Below are 19,010 nucleotides of genomic sequence, written 5' to 3' on the forward strand. Positions count from 1 at the left end.
GCCTTGCGCCACACCCCCTTCTCCTCTGTACAGTGTGGTATATTCTGGATGCTCATGCTGATGTGGTGAGTATGAGACCGCGTTTCTCTGGAAGAAGCAGAGCGCGCAGAGGTTCGCAGCCCGTCCGCAGCCCCCGGCAAAAAGGCGGAATCACCTGAAGGCACGAAGAAGCACCGGCGCTCTTTCCACACTTCACATCTCGGCGAACGTCGTCTACTTTAGCGCTCCTGCTTTTTCCAAGAATGAGTGAAAACTGAAGAAGGGGGAGGTACGCGATGGTGCTGTGAAGGGATGGAATGGGGACAGGCTCCCGTTCGTGCTCCCGCTCTTCGAGGTAAGGAGTCACTGACTATTTCGCTCAGAAAACTGCGAACTGTCGAAGCGCGTCTTTAACACGGTCACGGACCTGTGTGATGCGCAAACAGCGGCCTCCCGTGCGATGCGTACCTGTTTTAATTTGGACTTTGCCGATTTCATATTCGCACACTTTTGCGTTCATTTCTCTAATAACATGATCATGTCATGCAGAAAATGTGCGCTATCGTCTCAACTTCGGTCGCATCTACCGACTCTTTTCTGTGAAGTAAATGACTAGTGTCCGATTCAGGCGCCGTTTTTCGTCGCATTTCCAGTCAGTGTTGGTAAATCAAATGCAAAGTTAGATCTTAAAGTAATTTTCATAAAATGTTTTAAATGAGGGGGGTGCGGTGGCGCTGTGGGTTGGACCGCAGTCCTACTCTCCGGTGGGTCTGGGGTTCGAGTCCCGCTTGGGGTGCCTTGTGACGGACTGGCGTCCCGTCCTGGGTGCGTCCCCTTCCCCCTCCGGCCTTACGCCCTGTGTTGCCGGGTAGGCTCCGGTTCCCCGTGACCCCGTAAGGGACGAGCGGTTCTGAAAATGTGTGTGTGTGTGTGTGTTTTAAATGATGTACCATCCTCATTTTTTGTTACCGAGAGGTAAGGTGAAAGGCAATTTTTTTCACTCACACCTTATTTTTTTCATATATATTTTCCTACGTTACTGCTTGTATTTCATGAAGACGGGAAAATGACTACTCATAAAGCGTTCTCCACAAAATTTTGGTCTTCTTATATGGATTGCAGAAATTGCTTTTTAAGTGTCCAAAACACAGATGTGCAGTGTGGTCTTCTTTCTGTGGATGTGTTCTTTAAACCAGGCATTCATTTCACTTTCGTCCCAAATAGAGAGATTTTGAACTTTTTGATTTGTCAAATGACTTTACTGTTACTGAGCAGCGAATAGTAGATTATAGAATGTATAAGGCAACTGGAAAACAATTAGCCACTACTGAGCTGTGGAAACTCGACCTGATTTATTTTAAAGCCTCATACAGGGGATTTTGCGCATCAAGTTAAAGCGCCAGATCTGAGGGTTTTTCTGAAGCATCACTTAGAAACTGAGCACTCAACAGGATAAAGTCCAATATGGGCCAGCAAAGCTTTTCACATAGAGTTTGAACAGAGGAAAACAGAGGAAAATGTAAGTAAATTCAGAATAGTAGCAGAGTACTGACTGGAATGAAATACTGAGTAAAGGTGACCTGTTTATCATATGCTGTACATATGATATTTTTCAGTGGGTCGTAAAATTCTTCCCGTTTTACATAGTGTTTTTTTTTAAGTGTTCTCTTACATATGTTGGTTCTAATATTTCATTAACATTCCTTAACACCTCAAACTAAATATAGTGCTCTCAGTCCATATACTGTACTCCTCCTCATAAATTGAGAATCTATCTATCTATCTATCTATCTATCTGTCTATCTGTGTCTTAAATCATAGGACAATCGCACATTTAGAATTGAAGGTTAAAAATATGCTCAGTTTTGCATGTCATGATTATAAAACTACTTCATTGTAACTTTTTTCCTGAAGACTTTAGAGTCTAGAGTCACAAAGTTGTACTGAGAATTGCAATTCAGGTTAACTTCCATGTTTTTAAAAAATCAACTAATTTACCCATAATTGAAATCCGAAAGCTAGGGGGCACTCTCGGCTCATTGCTGTTGTTAGCGTTGTTTACAAATCCTGTACATAAGTTGCAAACATCTATCCCAAGCAGTCATTTTTTAAGGTATAAATGTACAGGCATATGGAGCCCACCTTTCTTGCTTATATGAAACTGCATGGCATCCTTGCAAATATTCATTTTAACATGAATTTCTGGCTGCACTTTTTATGGATGTGCATCTTAGTGCATGAAAGAAACACTGGAAGGACAACGGGGCACATTATATAATGGCCATGGACCTCCCAGAGCTCTTAATCTCCAACAGTTTCAAAGCAGCGGTTAGTTGAATGGAGCAACCACACACTGATCTTCTCTACAAAGGTTGTACTATAACCAAAAATAAAGAAAAAAAGAAACATTGGATTAATTTCAGACATTTCATACTTTTTCTAAGTTGGGCAATTGTCTGCATTCAGGCCACATTCTCAAACACTTGCCTGCGTCTTAATTAACAAGCGAACCTGCAATCTGTTTTCTCAAAGACACTGAAAGCATTGGCACATGGCAGTGTGTTTGCCTGGCCTCACAGCTATTAAGGATAACAAGTACATTAGCAGAATAAATGAAGACTTGTCTTGATCAATATAATAGATTGTTACGTGGTCAAAGGAACAAAGGTCTCTGGTACTTTGTGGGCTGAAGGTTGAAGAATGTGCAATTAAAGCTTGGTAAATAGTATGAGAAAGCAGATGTCTGCACTCTTGTGTGTGAGTTTGTGTGAAATGTAGAACTGGTTGACTAGAGATCAGATATCTCTATAGCTATTATTTTCAACATTTTGAACTTATATTAGCCTAAACTGGGAAGCAGAACCGAATTGTAATGAGCTTAGCAGCCTCTAATTGTGTCCAACATGAAGGCATAATGCAAGGTTTATAAGAGATTTTAAATTTATTGTGGCATATGTTAAAAAAAGTGTGGGGGGGCAGGTTGGCACAGTGGGCTTGGCAAGGGCCTGCTCCCTGGCAGGTCTGGGGTTCAAGTCCCACCTTGGGTACCTTGCAGTGGACTGGCATCCCATCCTGAGTATGTCCTCTCCACCCCAGCCTTGCACCCTGTGTTGCCGAGCTAGGCTCCAGCTCACCACAAGCCAACTTGGTACAAGCGTTTTCAAACTGTGTGTGATATCAAAAAGTAGATAGTGCAACTGTGCTGCAGGTCCTGATGCTTTTTTTTTTTTTTTAAATTATATGTTTAGTTTATTTTTGAGATTGTTTATGTTACATGAATGAACTACACAAGTTGTGATTGAATTTGTTCTACAGGAGTACTGAGTCAAATTTTGGTTGCTTAAAAAGGTTCTCTAATATCGAATTTCAAGTAGAAGTATTCACTTAACTTATTAGCATGCTTTGTCCTGAAAGAATTTTTACATAGCAGTACATTTTCAGTGTTAAAAGAGAGACTAAAATTAATGCTTGCCAAAAATATTTTTTGCTTCAGTTGATGCACTTTACTATCTGGGAAGCTTTTGCCTGGAAGGAGAAAGTGAAGCCTACAATGGAAAAGGTTGTCACTTTGAATTTTATGAAGATCAAATGTATTGAAGTAAAGAGAAAAAAAAATCTGCAGAAAAACTTAAACACCATCTAGGTATAGATTTTACCTCTGAAACATATCATTAAACAAGAACATACTTTCTAAAGGCAGAAGCCATAATGATTGGTAACAATACGGGGGTTCTTTTCTATTTATGTACTGAATTCCAATAGAGACAAACAGGAGAAATGAGAAAGGAAATTGATGGGGAGTTTGGAACTTTGAGTTCATATATTGTGGTGTTTTACTAGCCTTGAGGTCATATATTCTAGATGCGTCATGCGACATCTGTATTAACTGGAAAATGGCAGTTTTGCACAGTTGTTTATTCAAATATATAACAAATTATATGCAATAAATATTTTGATTTTTTATAGGTGATCTTTAACAATCAATGCTGAAGTAAACCCCTTAATGCAATTATAATGCCATCTATCTATCTATCTATCTATCTATCTATCTATCTATCTATCTATCTATCTATCTATCTAGCTATCTATCTATCTAATCTTAGTTTCCTTGTTTGTTACACAACTAACCTGAAGTGGAAGCATATTCATTTATACCAGCCCTCTTCTTCCACAACTGTAATTTGCTCTCAAAAGTCTGTTATTAGTTCATTAATGCCTTTGTAGTGTTAAAGTATAAAAGAAAAGTTAATAATAATAATAATAATAATAATAATAATAATAATAAACTGATTTTCCTCTACCAAAAAATGTAAGTGTTAGAACAGCACATGCTCTTGTATTATTTTTGCCTCTGTCTAAACTAAGATATGAGAGCAATTTATTTTTAAATGTTTATACTGTTACAAACAATAACAAATTTGTTATCAATGAAATTTCTAAGTCACATCAAATTCATTTGTTATTTTATATTTTTCAAAAGGTGTCTCATTGGTTATGTTTGCATAATGAAGGTGACTGCTGGCAATGAGTCTTTGAACAATCATCATTTCTAAAATGCCAGCCATAGTCTTTGCAGGCTTATAAGATTGCTCCTTGTTTATGTAAATTGCATGCATATTTGTTGTGGGGAAAAGCATAAGAAAATCTATGCTTCTCAGTCCCTTTTTTATGTGCTTTCAAACCTCCAATTTAACAGTAAAAGGCACTTTTTATGCTTTTTGGGGTTTAAAAAGTGCAATAGTCAGTAATGTCACCTTGGTTTCACCTTTGGATCGCATGATGCTGTTAAATCACCATTATATGCAGAATAGTACCACTTCTGGAGGAAGAACAGCACACATACTGTTGGTTTCCTGTCAGCTTCTGTATTTCCCATATTTGATCCCTTAAATGCAGATTATCAATGCGCCAGAAATTGCGTCTTCAATTGCTCACCCATCGTAATAATAATAATAATAATAATAATAATAATAATGTATATGAGATGACAAAGAATTTATCTCATACACTATTTAGTATTTAGGATTATGTTAATTTTATGTTTTTGTGTGTATTGGTACTAAACTAGCAGCAGTTTTTTCTTTTTTTTAAAAAAAAAATAGAATATAACACAATTTAACATAGCATTTTGATTAACCTGTGATACCACACCTCAGTGTGTGAAAGACTTTGTCATCTGTTTCAAGTTATTTTTTTACTTTGCGTATGGGGAGTGGCAGGCTAAGTAACATCATAAGAATTGTTTTCTCATGGACCTGTAAGTTTATGTTGCAGTGTCAGTAACTAAAATTGTAAGTTTTTTGTTTCTTTAATTTGTTTATTTCCATATGATTATGGATGCTGTAAAAGTACATTGTTTGTGTATACTGTTAAAATACTTTAGTCAGTGTCTTGTGGGAATATTTATTTGCAAAGCTTTACTTCTTGTCACATATATCCCCGACAAGGGTAATTATTGCAGCACTTAGCATATTTCACAAAGAAATAAAATTGACTGCAAACACTGTTTTTATTAAGTACAGAAACGATTTTTATGAGAATATAAAGCTCTCTTCATGGTAGTTTTCATTTTATGATAAATTTTAAGATGAAGTTCTTATTAGTCCCACACATATATTTATCAATTATTGTTTAAATATAACTTATCTCCTTGTATTGTGAACATTCAAGTTGCATTAGTTTTTAAGATATGGATTTTGGAAGCTAGAAACATTTTCCAGATTATTTAGTTTTAATTGCGTTTTCTACACTTACTTGTTTTGTAAAATTGTTGTGTTATGAGGTGCTCTGTGTTTCCATGCAAAAGCATCAGATTTGAGTAAATGCAGCAAAATAGTACAGTAATGTGGGACTGCCTTCCTTCATCTCACTTGCTTTGTGTTTACAGGTCAAATGTTGTTTGTGAGGTTCTATGATAAATAACAACAGGACAAATATTGCATCTTTTCTGATGAGTTGGAAAGGCCTTTTAAAAAAAAATTAAATTGATTTTAGTGTTATATCGAGCATTAGTTTAGCTATTTTTAATACCCTTACGGCAATTTAAAAAGTTATAGCTTTAGCTGAGACTTTCTTAAAACATAACCAGGAGATAAAGTGGAGAATGCCTGTATTAGTAAGCTTTTTTTTTTTTTATTTTGAATTTGAGATAAAGTAGACTTTGGACTTACAAATAAATCGAGTTACAGATTTCCGGTACCAGTTGTCTTTTTATGTTGAGGAACCAGTATACCTCATTTAAACACCCTTTTTGACTTCCACAAATCTATTTTGCTATAGAAATTTGTAAAAACATGGCAGTATGCCTTAGGTCTGGATTTAGATGAGATCCTCTCTGACCTGTTTGTCTAGATATATTTCTAATACTCATCCTGCTGCCTGTCTATCCCAACATATTCTCTTTATGCATCGCCTCTAGCCCAGCATTCAGTCCATTATCGTGTCTCCCGTACAGTCAGGCTGCTCTGCCCTCCGTCCACGCCCATCACATGGACAACTGGACTGTCAGAGAGTTGGTTGTGGCTGTAGTGTCATTCTTCCACCTGAATGACTAATAATCACAGCGTGGTGCAGCTCAACCGCCCTCTGTGGAAGCACCTTGTCACTAGGGTGAGCTGGAAATGATAGGGTCCTCCCAGATGCCCTGGACACAGATCCCTTGGTTCCGGCTGCTCTAAATGTCACATGTTCCCTGCTGTGGGTGGGGTTAGACTCATCTACGCTGTTGTGTTTTCACACTACAGCATCCAACCCAGTCTGCTCCTTCCTTTTTTTCTGCTCCTTCTTCACATTTCTCGTATTCCATTTATCCCAAGACCTCCACATTTAGTGTGTCTTCTAAAAATACTGCATCCTATGTACTTGTAAATCACTCACAAACACATACTTGTCCCAAGTGGGGGTCATGGCGAGCTGGAGCCTAACCCAACAACACAGGGTGCACGGCTGAGCTGGGTAGGGGCACACCCGGACAGGACGCCAGTCCACCACAAAACACTCCAAGCAGGGCTCAAACCCCAGACCCATCACAGAGCAGGCCCCGGCCAAACTGGCTGCACCACCCCATCCCCCCACTCGTAAATCATTTTACATTTATTCATTTAGCTGACACTTTTCTCCAAAATGACTTACAGCTGGATAATATTATTTTGGCATGATTATTACATTATTTACAGCAGAAACTTAGTCACAGATGAACTCATATTTAAGAAAATAAGATAATAATAAAATAAGGTGGTACTGTGAAAATTATTCCGAACTATTTTTTAAAATTATTTTTAATGCATGATACCTGTATCATAGATATGCACTACTGTAAACTTTCACCATGTTCATTGTACACTATTAAAAAAAGAATGTAGATGTGTGCAATGTGTTCTGTGGCAGAAGGTTGAATCTTTGTTAGGACTGTCCATTTTTTAATATTTTTCTCCGTTTGAGATGATTTAAAAATTGTTATACCATTCTCGAAACTGAGATAATACATATTTTTATGTTGGATTGGGCAAGGGTGTTAACTGCAATAAAATTTTTAATTATTACAAAACAAAATGCCAAACAAATGGAAAACAAAACAAATATGTTTGGGTATGAGTCTGACCTTAGTGCCACGTTTTGTGTATTTATGTAACTTTTTAGACAGTTAATAAATTCCTTCTGAGGCTAAGAGGCCTGTATATTGTTGTTGGGGGACTATTAAAGCAGAGGTGTGTAATATGTGCTTCCTTGATGGGAGGATATTCCCTGAGTTATGTCCCCTATAAAAAGGATATTAGTATCATACTGTAACTCATTTTTGTGTCCTTTGCAGTAGAGTGACTCAATAAATCATATGGAAATGCTCATTGTGGGTCTTCCTGAACACTGTATCTTCCGAAGAGCTTTAATTTCAGAAGAGTCTGGGTGAGGATATTTAATTCCACTTCTATGTTCTGAGTATTGATGGTTCAAAATAAATACGGACACTGAGACACTAACCTGCATGATGAGTCCAAAGACATCGATGACTTCCTGCCTTACAACACTCTATAAAAATCAAAGTCACGTTGCTGAAGTTCTTAACCTTTTTCAAAGGACCTTCCCTTCATGCCATGTTCAGCCATTGCCAAAATTATGCTCCCAGACCTTGAAAGGAAAGATGCTTGTTAGCATTGTCAACTCATATTGAAGAACAGTTACTTAAAGTTCAGCTTAATATTTTTTAGCAAACAAGCAAACAAACAAACAAACAACCTTTTTCTGTCTCCAGGAACTGGGTTAGCTTGTACTTGGTTAATAACAAATGCTGTATATAAGTAATAAACTTAATATTTTGGTGCCATTGATTTGTTTAGTTGTTTTTGTGTTTGTTTTAGAGTTTTAAAAAAAAAGTTGTGTGGTTTCAAACCATTAAACAAATATATTTGTGAAATCGCTGTAAAATGGCATATACCACAGCTTCTGCTGAATTTCTACTTATGCACAGCTGAGATAATGAGCTGAATCAGGTACCAGGAAGGAGCTTGGAGAAATGTGTTTTTCCCATTTACACTGTGTTCCTTAGACTGACCTTTGATTGACCCAGGTGACCCAGCCTTTTCCTACCTTTTGTTAGTGCTACACCGCAACATAACTGCACATGCTCAGTGGCTGTTGTTAGGGCTGATCTTGGGTTATGAATGTTGTTCTTTGGCAGGTGGATAAAGTATGCAGCTGTGAATAATCAACTAGATTATAAAATCTTTATTAAAATCATAGTTTTTCTTTGGGTTTTAAGATCTATATTCATGAATTATTCTAGCACTATTATTTTACTGCTTTAGTTTATTGGAATTAGTGAAGACCAGGTATTTTTTCTAAGCTCTTCTCAAACTTTGGTTCTTGTGTATTAAATCTAGTGATAATGCCTTTTTTAGTAAGTAAATAGTCTGCATTGATATTTGGATATGAAATAATGCACAAATACCTGTACTTTTCACATACCATACATTATTACAATCCAGGAGGCAGCATGATTAGGCATTACATGTATGTTGTTTTTGTTGTTTTCATTTAGAAGTGCAAAAAGCATACAGTACGATATTCAATGTTACCTACTTTGTACACTTTTGAAGAGATATTTTTCTCCTGATGTTAATTACACAAGAAGTCATTAGATTGCCATAGTGTAACTAAGATTTAAGAACTGACAATGTGTTTAATTGTCAGAGTTATACAATGTGGTTGGGTGTGAATTAACAGCACTGAGAATTTGTGGCTCTATATCTTACATTTCTGCTCACATGGGTGAGACATTGTTCTTGTGGTGAATAAATGTACATTTATTTTAAAATAACACATGACAGTATGGCAGTATTATGTCATGTAATAAAGCATATTTAAATACACCATATCAGACATCTGCCCTAAATACTCTCAGAGTTCAACATGGTACACCATGGTGGCACAGTGAGTAATTCTGCTGTCTTGCAGTGCCTGGGTAGTGTGAGAGGATGTGGGTTTGTTCAGTCTGTGTGGACCTTACATCTTCTTCCATGTATCTGCATGGGTTTTCTCTGGGTACTCTGGTTTCCTCACATAGTCCAAAGACATGCTGTTCACATTCACCTGTAGTGTGCAAGTGACAGAGAGAGAGTGTCATCCACTTATGTATGGGTGAGTGACCCATTGTAAGTAGTGTATCTAGCAGTGTAAGTCACTTTGGTGAATAAGGTGTTTGGGCTGATAATACTACATAGAGTTCATTGGATGTCACTTTGGACAAAAGTGTCTAATAAATAAATGTAATGTAGATAAAGAACAGATGCAGCTGTTTTATGGATAGAAAACATATAAATTCAGAATTATATGTCACAATATCTGGTTCTGACATAAATGCACAACTGATCTGGTCTATGTTTTCAGCATATTCATCTGATCTGATTGTGCCCATCAGAGAGGATGGTATTTTCAAATACAGATGGGTTGTCGAGTACAGTCACGTGCGGGGGCAAAACAGAAGCCATAAGATGTCTGCTCATGAAAAGGTTAGAAGTGTGAGAACACTGACCCTAGACAGTCCAGCTGAATGTCAAACGGTTGATTTTAAGACATTGTAATCTTCACATACTGTATATTCTTCTTACACATGCAAGTGACATACTGTGGTACATATGCTTTAGTACAGTATCTTGTCAATCATTCATCCATACTCCAGTGTAACACTCTGTCTAACTCTCTCTCTCTCACACACATATGGGCAATTCACAGTCACCAGTTTACTTGAATTTTGACTGTGGGAGGAAACCAATGCACTCGGAGGAAACTCATGCAAAAATGAACAAAGCATGACAAAGTTCACAGAGACTGAGTGGTGATTAAACCTATATATTCACATACTGTACAGGCACTATAAGACACCAGCCCCACTTACCGCACCACTGTGGTACCCAAAAATGCTTCAGTGCTCAGGGTGTCCGATTACATTTACACTTATTCATTTAACTGATGATTTTCTCCAAACAGTAAAATATGCTGTGTGTATGCTGTTTGTGTGTGTATATATATATATATATATATATATATATATATATATATATATATACACATTATATATACACACACACATATATATATACACACAATATATGGATTATATTATATATATATATATATATATATTTATATATATATATATATATATATATATATATATATATATATATATAATATAATCCATTATTTAGCTATCTTATTTTGCATCTTCGTCTTGACCACATCCCACCGGTTGCCATTGATGTATATAAGTTCTCTGGCAAAAACATAAACTTCTCATTGATTCTTTTTACTGTAGTACTTAATATGAGAGCTCAAATTGCACCAAATGTGTCTGCATTATGGAATTCTAGATAAAGCAACACTTCTGACAATGAGTGTTAGAGTGGTTTTGGCAATGGCTAGTGTTACAGATGCACACTTACCAAAGCAGCATTTGTTCTGTTTAGATGGTAATTCAGTGGGAATTAAAGTGTTACTTCTGACAAGACTGACATTTGGACAGCCCTCACATTATAATCACTTTTCAAGGATTTGTGTTATACTGGCAGTTACCCAGTGCTGTTTGCACTGCACCTTTTGAACATTTCTGTGCTAATTCTCTCAGAACTATGTATATTCAGGAACCTGAGATTCTCCATTTATGAGTAAGTTTGCTTTTGTCAATTTTTTTTTCTTTCAGTTTAACCACACACACACACACACACACACACACACACACACACATTTTCAGAACCGCTTGTCCCATACGGGGTCACAGGGAACCGGAGCCAACCCGGTAACACAGGGCGTAAGGCCGGAGGGGGAGGGGACACACCCAGGACGGGACGCCAGTCCATCGCAAGGCACCCCAAGCAGGACTCAAACCCCAGACCCACCGGAGAGCAGGACTGCGGTCCAACCCACTGCGCCACCGCACCCCCCTTCAGTTTAACCATTTTACCTTTATTCCCGGAGTCCAAGACTTGTAAAGTACTGGAGACACAGGATATCTTAGAAGGACCATGTTTAGAATCCTATCAGTTTAATTCTGATTTTAACATGTCTGAATATACTTACATTTACATTTATTCATTTAGCAGATGCTTTTCACCAAAGCAACGTACATCTCATAGAAAATGTGTGTATTACATAAGCAGAAAGAGAGACTTAGATGCAGACGCATCATTCTAAAATACAATTAGTTTCTTATTTTCCACCATATTAACCAATGAACATCACATGAGCAGCTGCATAAAACTATCTGAATAGTGACGTTTCCTAATCACATTCCTAATCTTTATTTTAAAAGAAAAATATAAATATTAGCATTATATTATAGGAGTAGCTGCGTGACAGTTTATCCATTGCTTAACAGCTATGATCTCAAAGTCATAGTTCATGAACATGTATACATTACATGAACTTTAAAGATCATGGGTGAAGTGAGTGCGGAAAAGGTGAGTTTTAAGACTCTTTTTAAATGTGGACAGAGATTGAGCAGTTCTCAGTGAAAGGGAGTGTCGTTTCATCACATTGAAGCCAGAACCGAGAACTTCTGTGCTTTAACTTTTGGACTTTTTGTGCGTAGTAGTCTTTCGTACATAGCAGTCTGGTTGGGATGTAGCAGATTATCAAGTCTTATAGATATCTGGGAGCAGTTCCGTTTATACTTTTGTAGGCCATAACCAGTGTCTTAAATTTGATCCAGATGGCTATAGGAAGCCAGTGCAGAAAGACAGGGAGGGGAGAAACATGGGAACGCTTCGGCAAGTCAACACAACTCGTGTAGCAGTGTTCTGTATCAGCTGTAGAGGTTTGATAGTAGTAGCTTGAAGGCCAGACAGGAGAGAGTTGCAGTAGTCCAGACGGGATATCACAATGGCTTGGACAAGTAGTTGTGTAGGGTCTGTTGTTATATAAGGATGGATCCAGTGGATGTTCTGCAAGATGTATCTGTAGGTCCGAGTTGTGGCTTTGATGTGCTGAGAGAAAGACAGACTTGAGTCAATCATCACTCCCAGACTCTTAGCCAAGGAGGTAAACAAAAACAGTGAGTTGTCCAGTCCTCGACAGGAAGATGGGCCAGCTGGGAGGTGCAGGATCTTTGTTTTTGAGAGGTTGAGTTGTAAGTGGTGATCAGGCATTCAAGCAGAGATGCCCGACAGGCAGGCAGTGATGTACGTGGAAATGTCTGGTGCTCAAGGTAGAAATGAGAGGGCGAGCTGGGTATTGCTGGCAGTGAAGTGGTAGTTGAATCCATAGGAGGTAGTGACAGGGCCAAGGGAAGAGGTGTAGACTGAGAAGAATAGAGGGCCCAATACCAAGCCCTGCAGGACACCAGTTGAGAGAGGCTGAGGAAATGAATAGGAGCCCTGCCAGAACACTTGGTAGGATCTGTCTGATAGGTAGGGCTGAAACTGCTGTTCCTTTGATGCCAAGCTGGCCAAGAGAAGAGAGTAGAAACCAGTGGTTGACAGTGTCGAATGCTGCAGACAGTTTGAGGAGGATGAGAACTGAGGAAAGCCTGATAACACTACAGAGAGTACACTGGAAATCATTTGGAGAAAGTGTCTGCTAAAAACATAAAAATGAAAAAAATGTAAAAAAAAAAGTGAATGTAAAGTGAGAGGGAGGCCACTCTAGCCGACTGGAGAGCATCAGACACTACCAGGAGTGCTGTCTTGATGAAATGTCCAGCTTTGAATCCAGACTGATATCTGTCGAGGGGATGGTTCTGGGTGAGGAATTCAGATAGTTGATCACAGGCTGCCAATTTCACAGTTTTTGACAGAAAAAGAAGAAGGGAGACTGGCCTGTAGTGGACTGGACTGATTCAGGATCCAGAGAGGGTTTCTTTACCAGAGGTGAAATGAGTACAGGTTTGAAGGCAGATGGGAAGCAGCCAGAGGAGAGCGAGGAGCTGATTATCTTGGAGATGAAGGTGGAGAGTTGCGGGGAGTGGTCTGTAGGAGTGTTGATGGGATCGGATTGAGTGAGCAGGGGTAGCTCTGTATGATAGTAGGAGGTCAGAGATTTCAGTTTCTGACATGGGCTTGAACTCAGAGAGCATGACTTCACAGGAAGGTCCAGCGTGATCAGGGCAGGCTGATGCAAAGAACTTTTCCGTGATTGTGTTGACTTTGTCTCTGAAAAACAAAGCAATGTCATCAGAAGTGAGAGGAGGTGGAGGAAGAGGCGGTGGAGGACAGCGAAGGGATGAGAAGGTGACAAAAAGTCTGTGTGGTTTTTTGGTTGCAGACTGTATTTTGTCATGGAAGAAGGTTGTTTTAGCTGAGGAGAGACCAGAGTGAAAGGTTGCTAAGAGTTGTTTGTAGACATCCAGGTCTGTGCAAGTCGTGAGTGATCACCATTGTCGCTCTGCAGCCCGGAGTTTGGTCCTTTTGGCACGTAATGTATCAGTCAGCCATGGGGTCGAACTTGGGCATGCTTGTCTGGAAGTTAGGGGACATAGAGAGTCAAGAGCAGATAGGGCAGAGAGGAAAACATTAGCAGCATTGTGTGTTGCTAAATCTGAGAACTGTGCAGCAGAAGAGAGAGTGGACAGTGTGGCAGAGGCAAGGCAGGAGGGCGAGAGAGATTTTAGGATATGGTGTAAAGTGACAATGGGTGCAGAAGCCGGAGAGGGATTAGTAGTGAAGCAGGGATGGAAGGAGATGAAGAAATGATCAGAGACATGCAGGGGAGTAACAGAGAGGACAGGGCAGCCATATTATAGTGTAATTCCTGGTTCCCTAAGATTTCTGAAGTTTCGGTACCAATTTCATGTATTTATTGATTGATTGAACCTGAACCTATTAACAGTAAGTGATTGATCTTCACAGTCTCATCATCTATGAAATTCTCTGGAGCTGAGAAAGGGTTGTGTTGAGAGCCTTTCTCATTGCATACCAAGATCAGGTGAATTCTGATATTTTGCGTTGTCGGTAAATAAATTGCTAAGGCAGGTACTAAGAAAAGACACACAATAAAAGGGGGTTTCTACCACCAACATGACAACAGATAACAGATGCAAGTTTACAACAGTAATAACAAGCATGAGAGCAGCATGCATCCTTACACCAATACTCCACAATGGGTAAACACACACTGGTGAAAACCACTTGTCCCGAAGCAGGGTTGCGGCGAACTGGAGCCCAAACCAGAAACACAGGGGGCAGGGGAGTAGGGCTCGAGGCCCAGACCTGCCAGAAAGCGGGACCTGCCCAAGCCTGCTGCGCCACTGCACTGTCCCACAATAGGTAAACACACACACTGTCTGAAACTGCTTGTCCCAAGCAGGGTCGTGACGGCCTGGGGCCTAACCCGGCAGCACAGGGCGCAGGCTGGAGGGGGAGGGTCACACCCAGGACGAACAGCAGTCTGTCGCAAGGCACCCCAGGCAGGACTTGAGCCCCAGATCAGTCAGGGAGCAGAACCCAGCCAGCCCGCTGCACCACCCCACCCCCCACCCCCTTCCCCAGTGGGTAAACTGTGTTAATGAAAATTGTTTTTAAGCCTGGGTTTACAGGCCAAGATTGAAAGAATTTGGACCCTCAACTGCTAAAAGCACTTTCTCCTGCACACATTGACAACGATGCTGTTGACTGGAAACACCATGTTGCTATATTTCTGTGACAATATTCTCCAATCTTTACAGTTGGTCCGGTGGTTCTTTGAGTTTTTCCACCTCTTTCTCATTCACCTTTATGGTCCTTTACTTAACCTTTACTGCAGGCGTGTTCCCGGATCATGATGAGAATGCTTTGGGAGCCACATCTAGTTTTTACCTGACTTACCTCTGGCAAATGTGCATTCTCACACATGTTAATATGTCGTTAATTTTCAAGAAGTGTTGTGGAAAATGAGTTTTGTGTGACTATTATCAAATTTTTGAACTGAGCTTTACTTTTGTTCTTGGGAATAACTGGATGAGGTGCTGGAACATGACTGTGCTGAAATCTGGGATTATTCACCACACTAGACTGATGAGAATTACATGTGGCAAGTATTTAAATGGCTAAATGAAGGACTGGAGCATTTGCACTGCAGAGTTACACCTGGGATTATTGTAGATGCAGATGGTGCCCAATGCTCCTTCTATCTATTTAGTTTATTATGTTTTTTGCCTGTTGTTTTAGACTTTGTAATAAATCTTTGTAAGTCCACTCTGTATCACCTCACACCTAGTCACTTCTCAAACCAAGCATCCACAACATGCCACACAGGAGTCATGCTGAATTACATTTCTGTTTTTTTTAATGTTTTTGCATTTTATATTTGCTCTTTGAATTGTTTCAAAAATTTTGTAATTCCAGTTGTAATATGTTATTGTAAATGTTATATGAAATGTAGTAAAGTATTTGTTCAGATGTAATATGTTACTACTTGCTATTTTAGAGGGCTGTGTGGGGAACATGGACACCACGCTGCATACTGTAGAGGGGCAGCCTTGCCAGACATGAGTGCCTTTGTCACTGAATTCTCAAAGAACTCAGTGCATGTGTCAGTGAAATATGGACAGCGGTGATACTCTACAGCATACAACTCTGAAGATGGAATTTATTAATATCTCACTTCTCATGACTGAGGGATTACAAAATATGTTCTCCAAAACTTAACAGTCTTGACATTTTAACAACAAAGAGCAACAACAACACCGACAATGACAATAATATATTGCTTTTGTTTTTGTTTCAATTTTAAGTTGTTACAAAATGCCAAATTTTTGATTGCATATCTATTTCCATGTCTTTTTTTTTTTTTTGACAGTGCGCTAAGATTTGACTTCAAAGTGCACATCATCATACTGGAATTTTTTTTTTTTTTTAAAAAAAATGAGTTTTTCAGGTTAAAATGTGATGTGTGTTCTGAAGCAGGATCATAATAATTATTGACAGAAAACTAGGAATTACGTGATGAATGTAAAGAAGAAAAACATATTTGGAATAGCCTGTAAAAACTATTTACGCCTAACAATTTTTAGCACTGCTCATTATCTACTACAACTACCAGCTAAAATAAAAATGTTCACTAATATGAAGAAAAATTTAAAAAACAATTTTCCATCCATCCATCTTTCTCCCCTATCCGGGGCCGGGTCGCGGGGGCAGCAGTCCGAGCGGTGTCCTCCAGACTTCCCTCTCCCCGCACACCTCCTCCAGTTCCCCTGGGGAAACCCCAAGGCGTTCCCAGGCCAGCCGGGAGACATAGTCTCTCCAACGTGTCCTGGGTCTGCCCCGAAGCCTCCTCCCAGTGGGACATGCCCGGAATACCTCACCAGGGCGGCTTCTAGGAGGCATCCGAAACAGATGCCCGAGCCACCTCAACTGGCTCCTCTCGATGCGGAGGAGCAGCGGCTCTACTCCGAGCTCCTCCCGGGTGACTGAGCTCCTCACCCTATCCCTAAGGGTGTGCCCAGCCACTCTGCAGAGGAAACTCATTTCTGCCGCTTGTATCCGCGATCTCATTCTTTCGGTCATGATCCAGAGCTCATGACCATAGGTGAGGGTAGGAACGTAGATTGACCGGTAAATTGAGAGCTTCGCCATACGACTCAGCTCCTTCTTCACCACAACAGATCGGTACAATGATCGCATTACTGCGGACGCCGCACCGATCCGTCCGTCAACCTGCCGCTCCATTTTTCCCTCACTCGTGAACAAGACCCCGAGATACTTAAACTCCTCCACTTGAGGGAGCGGCTCCCCAATAACCCGGAGGGGGCAATCCACCTTTTTCCAACTGAGGACCATGGTCTCGGATTTGGAGGTGCTGATTCTCATCCCCGCCGCTTCGCACTCGGCTGCAAACCTCCCCAGTGCACGCTGCAAGTCTTGACTTGATGAAGCCAACAGGACCACATCGTCCGCAAAAAGCAGAGAAGAGATCCTGCGGCCATCGAAACAGACACCCTCCGTTCCTTGGCTGCGCCTAGAAATTCTGTCCATGAAGATAATGAACAGAATCGGTGACAAAGGGCAGCCCTGGCAGAGTCCAACATGCACCGGGAACAGGTCTGACTTACTGCCGGCAATGCGAACCAAGCTCCTGCTCCGGTCATACAGGGAACGAACAGCTCGTAGCAGCGAGCCCCGAACCCCATAATCCCAAAGTACCTCCCACAGGATGCCACAAGGGACACGGTCGAATGCCTTCTCCAGGTCCACAAAACACATATGGACTGGTTGGGCAAACTCCCATGAACCCTCCAACACCCTAGTGAGGGTATAGAGCTGGTCCAGTGTTCCACAGCCAGGGCGAAAACCGCATTGCTCCTCCTGAATCCGAGGTTTGACTATCGGTCAGATTCTCCTTTCCAGTACCCTGGCATAGACTTTCCCAGGGAGGCTAAAGAGTGTGATCCCCCTATAGTTGGAACACAATCTCTTGTCCCCCTTCTTAAAAAGAGGGACCACCACCCCAGTCTGCCAGTCCAGAGGCACCGTTCACAAGCTCCACGCAATGCTGCAGAGGCGTGTCAAGCGTGTCAGCCCCACAACATCCAGAGACTTGAGAAACTCGGGGCAGACCTCATCCACCCCCGGAGCCTTGCCACCGAGGAGTTTTTTGACTACCTCAGCAACTTCAGCCAGAGTAATGGACGAGTCCCCCTCCAAGTCCCCAGCCTCAGCTTCCTCTACGGAAGGAGTGTTGGAGGGATTAAGGAGATCCTCAAAGTACTCCTTCCACCACCTGAGGACATCCTCAGCTGAGGTCAGCAACGCACCACTTCCACTGTAAACAGTGTTTGTGGAACACCGCTTCCCCCCTCTGAGTTGCCGGACGGTTTGCCAGAATCTCTTTGAGGCCGACCGAATGTCTTCTTGCATGGCCTCACCGAACTCCTCCCAAGCCCGAGTTTTTGCCGCGGCGACTGCCAGAGCCGCGTTCCGTTTGGCCCGTCGGTACCCGTCAGCTGCTTCATGAGTCCCATGAGCCAGCCAGGCCCGATAGAACTCCTTCTTCAACTTGACGGCATCCCGTACCTCTGGTGTCCACCACCGTGTTCGGGGATTGCCGCCGTGACAGGCGCCGGAGACCTTATGGCCGCAGCTCCGAACTGCTGCCCCGACAATGGAGGTGTGTAACATAGTCCATTCAGACTCAATGTCCCCCACCTCCCTCGGGACCTGGTTGAAGCTCTGTCGGAGGTGGGAGTTGAAGACCTCTCTGACAGGGGCCTCCGCCAAACGTTCCCAAAAGACCCTCACTATGCGTTTGGGCCTGCCAGGTCTGTCCAGCTTTTTCCCCCACCATCGAATCCAACTCACCACCAGGTGGTGATCAGTTGACAGCTCAGCCCCTCTCTTCACCCGAGTGTCCAAGACATATGGCCGAAGATCAGAAGAAACGACTACAAAGTCGATCATCGACCTCCGACCTAGGGTGTCCTGGTGCCAAGTGCACTGGTGGACACCCTTATGCATGAACATGGTGTTTGTTATGGACAATCCATGACTAGCACAGAAATCCAATAACAACTCACCACTCGGGTTCAGATCAGGGAGGCCGTTCCTCCCAATCACGCCCCTCCAGGT

The 19,010-nt window shown here is 41.2% G+C and overlaps 1 protein-coding gene across 1 annotated transcript in view; it reads left to right on the forward strand.

Annotated features, from left to right (window-relative positions):
• The first annotated feature begins 313 nt into the window (after positions 1-313).
• Positions 314-19,010, forward strand: part of LOC108925316 (teneurin-1-like) — a 263,460-nt gene continuing 244,763 nt past the window's right edge. The window contains exon 1 of the mRNA XM_018737145.2: positions 314-334. The gene's annotated coding sequence lies outside the window, so the exon portion shown is untranslated. The remainder of the gene's footprint in view (positions 335-19,010) is intronic.

The sequence above is a fragment of the Scleropages formosus genome, chromosome 13, assembly GCF_900964775.1.
Source record: "Scleropages formosus chromosome 13, fSclFor1.1, whole genome shotgun sequence".
Lineage (NCBI taxonomy): Eukaryota > Metazoa > Chordata > Actinopteri > Osteoglossiformes > Osteoglossidae > Scleropages > Scleropages formosus.